The sequence below is a fragment of the Myotis brandtii genome, unplaced genomic scaffold (genome assembly GCF_000412655.1).
Source record: "Myotis brandtii unplaced genomic scaffold, ASM41265v1 scaffold39, whole genome shotgun sequence".
NCBI lineage: Eukaryota > Metazoa > Chordata > Mammalia > Chiroptera > Vespertilionidae > Myotis > Myotis brandtii.
Window position 1 is genome coordinate 6,183,260 of NW_005364953.1, and position 3,957 is coordinate 6,187,216.

Sequence of the window (3,957 nt, forward strand, 5' to 3'; positions counted from 1 at the left end):
TTTCAAGGACTGCTATAACCAAGTCTCACAAACTGTGTGGCTTATACAACAGAAATTTACTGTCTCCCAGTTCTGGAGGCTAGAAGTCTGAAACCATGGTGTTGGCAGGGTTGGTTCCTTTAAGGCTGCACATGAAAATCTGTTCCATACATGCCTCCTCACTTCTGGTGGTTTGCTAGTGATATTTGTTGTTCCTTGGTTTATAGATGCATCACCCTGATCTGTCTTCATAGCTACATGGCATTCACTGTGTGTGCATACCTGTCTCTATCTCCAAATGTTTCTGTTTTATATGGACACAGTCATATTGGATTAGGGCACAGACTAATGACCTCATATTTTCATATATTTTATTAAAGTACTAGAGGCCCGATGCACGAAAATTCATGCAAGAGCAGGCCTTCCTTCCCCCGGCTGCTCGCACCGTCTTCCCTCTGGCACCCTGTACCCGGGCTGTGCTCCTCCAGCTGCCAGCAGGCACCTGGAACCCAGGCTGGCTTTCCTCGGGTCACCAACAGGAACCTGGGACCTGGGCTGGCTTCCCTCCCACTCCGGCTTCGTCAGGAATGATGTCCAGAAGATGTCCAGTCTAATTAGCATATTGTGCTTTTATTATTATTATAGACCTGGTGCATGAGATTCGTGCACTGGTGTGGGGGGGTCCCTCAGCCTGGCCTGCACCCTCTCACATTCCAGTACCCCTCAGGGGATGTCCACAGGGAATGGGCCTAAGCCGACAGTTGGAAATCCCTCTCACAATCTGGGACCCCTCGCTCCTTACCGCCTGCCTGTTCACTGCTCCTTACCACTCAGCTCACTGGCCGGGCCCACAGGGTGAGAGGTGGACACAGAGAATGCTATCTCACCCAATTGTGGGGAGGGCTGGCTGGCCTTCATCTGCCTGACCCCACCCAGGGAGGGACCGAGCAGGTGTCCGCCTCTCCATTCTCCATCCTTCCATCTGTGACACCTGTCACCTTTGCCAGGCCTCCCCCAAAGTGAGTTCAGCTCAATCCCTGAATGTAAAAGGGCATGGGGGCGGTCCTTCACTCCAGTGCCTTCTGATCCCAGCGACAGGACCTGGTCAACAGGACCTGATCTCAGCAAGGTAGATCTGTTTCAAGAAATGTTGGGAATGCAGACTTTCGTATGAGCTCCTGTTCCAAAAGGTGGCAGTTTATTCACATTGTGGCAAAGACACCTTCAAGAGTAACATAAGGGGGTAAAGTCAGGGTCAAACCGAGCCATTTACTCATCCAATCTCTCTGAGGTACGTGGACAGAACCAAGTCTCAGCTCTTCGCAGGACACTTCCGGGTTTATTTGTGTTTTTTAAGCCTAAAGGACAGTAGTCTGTCTCCATTCTTGTTCTTTGGGATTTTTTCAACATCGGATAAAAGGATATGTACATTGGGGTAATCCTCTCGAGATACAATATTCCAGTTGCACCCATGTGACAACAACAGCGCCCCTCAGAGGGAGGGAGCTGACAGATGGGGAGCAGGGAATTCTGAAAACCAAAGCGATGACAGAGATGCTAAGCCTTTCCTTCATGTGTCTGACACCCCTCTTCAGGCGGCCTGCAGGCCGGGTGTCTGCTGGACCTTTACCACTTGATGTCCTGGCAGGCTGCCCTGGGCCCTGCTAGGCGGTGTGCAGGGCCGCCTGGGCCCAGGGGGAGTCACCCCCCTACCCCAGCCACTCCTGGTACAGCTCCTGCACATGGGCGCTGGTCTCCGGGGCCACACCGGGATGGCAGCATAGATGCCTTCCATCTGCCACAGTAGTGCCCTGTCTGCACACCCATTGTCTGCCTGGGCTTGGCCCCTGCCACTTAGAAATGCCTCGCACAGGCCAGAACCTCCATGAAGTGGCAGGGGAACTTGCCCCTTTACAGTTTCAGGACCACTTCTGGGTGTTCCGAAAGCCGTAAGCAGCCACAAAGCGTAGCAGAACCTCTCTGTCCTTTTTAAAGGTGACCTCCTGGAAGTCTTTGTTCCTCAGGGTGTTGTAGGTTAGCACTCCCACGTCTTCGTTGAACAGATCCTTGGCCATGTGCCTGAGGATATGTGCCAGGTACCCATCAGAGCTGGCACTCTCATGGAGCCTCATCTCCTTCTCCTTCTTGTCTCCAAACAGAGTGTCCACGGAGGCATCATTCGAGGCGAGGTCACTTTGCTCCATTATCTGGACAATAATTTCAACTGAGGTTAACACGCAGTCAGCATCCTGGGAACTACGTAAAGCTGTGAGAACATCTTCTCAAAGGGCCTTCAGTTTCTTGTCATAACACGGGGCCACAATGACATGGAAAATCTTGTCTGGGGACAGGTTCTGCCATCTGGTGAAGTAATCCTTCACCAGAGAGCCCATGATCTGCTGGGGATACTTGGCCAGTCAGAGGTGGGGGTAATGGGGTGACCCAGCACATACTCTACATATTGGTCCCAGCCGGGGCAGGCGGAGGTTAGCATGGGTAGGCGGGGCTCTTCCTCACGGTGCTGGCAGTGCCAATGCACAAATTCCTTCTGACTCTCCAGGATGCTGAAGTCCGCAGCTATCTTCATGTCAAAGACAGTGCATCCCAAGGCTTTTGAGGAAGCTGCAGAGCCTTCTGGATGCATCAATGACACTGAGGCTGAATTTAGCAGCAAAATAAGGCAGAGACTAAGGACACACGGACACTGCCAGCACCTTGTACTGTGAGGTATCACATTTCTTATTAAGGTTCAGAACATGGAAGAAGTCCTTGGTGTTCTGTTGAGAAACTTGGACTCCTTCATCTGTGGCCACACAACTGTCACACACCAGGCAGTCACTCAGAAATATCTTGGCGTCGGCTAACTTATGGAATTCTCCCTTCTCTCCGTTCTCCTGAGCCAGACTCCGGATGTTGACTGCGGCATTCTCTTGGTCATCGGTTTTTGTTTTTTTACTACATTCCTTCCGTGTGCACTGATCACACTTCATCTGGAGCGGGGCGGGCGGGGGTTGGCTCGAGTGACCTGGAGGAAGCACAGGGAGAGTAGTCACCGCTGGTCGCCCCTGGCGCTGCTGGCGGTATCCTTTCTTCCTTGTGGAGTGTCTAGGGAAGGGAAGTGGCCTCAGTGACAGTCCGGCAGTGCTGTCAGGATTGTGCCGACAGTGCTGGTCCGTTGGTGCCTGGCCTGTCCTCTTCAGATTCAACCTGCAGGACTACTAAGGGAGCCAGTCCAAGGGAGGGGAAACAGCCTCAGTGCCCGAGGCCGAGTTCCAGGAGGCCAGCACTCGCTGTCCGGATTGTGCTGGAGGCGCTGGTCCATTGGTGCCTGTCCTGTCCTCTGGAGATTGAACCTACAGGACTACTAAGGAAGCTAGTCCCCAGTTCCACCACGCCTCCAGCACAAATTGATTGAAGCCTGAGGGCCAGGAGGAGGGACTAAGAGGCCTGCCTTTCAGCTGCTCCCCAGTCCCTAGGCCACTCACTCTGGTTCCCTGTTAACCATCCCCTGATCAATGGGAGCCTGCGGCCTGGGGGAGGGACCAAGCAGTCTGCCTTCCACCTGCTATCCAGTTGCTGCTGCCACAGATTCATTGGAGCCTGAGGGACCCTGGTTCCCCCGCTAGCCATCCCCTGATCAATGGAGCCCGAGGGCCTGGGGATGGACCAGTCATCCATTTGGTCGTTATGGACCCTGGGTTTTTATATATTAGGATGGTTGATATACACTATTGTATTAGTTTCAGGTATATAACATAGTGATTCAACATTCATATACATTACAATGTGATCACCACCATAAGTCTAATGACCTCATCTTGATCATCTGCAAAGACCCTATTTTCAAGGTCGTATCTACAGGAACTGCGGGTTAGAGTTTCAACACGTTTTATGGGGGCACAATTCAACCCACCAGTAATTGTCTATATATTCTCACTAATTTAGTCCTTCTGAGGTACCAGTTATTATGTTACATAC

At 52.1% G+C, this 3,957-nt stretch overlaps 1 pseudogene; it reads right to left on the reverse strand.

Moving 5' to 3' along the window:
- Nucleotides 1-1,643: 1,643 nt before the first annotated feature.
- LOC102241873 lies at nucleotides 1,644-3,015 on the reverse strand (annotated as a pseudogene).
- Nucleotides 3,016-3,957: the final 942 nt, after the last annotated feature.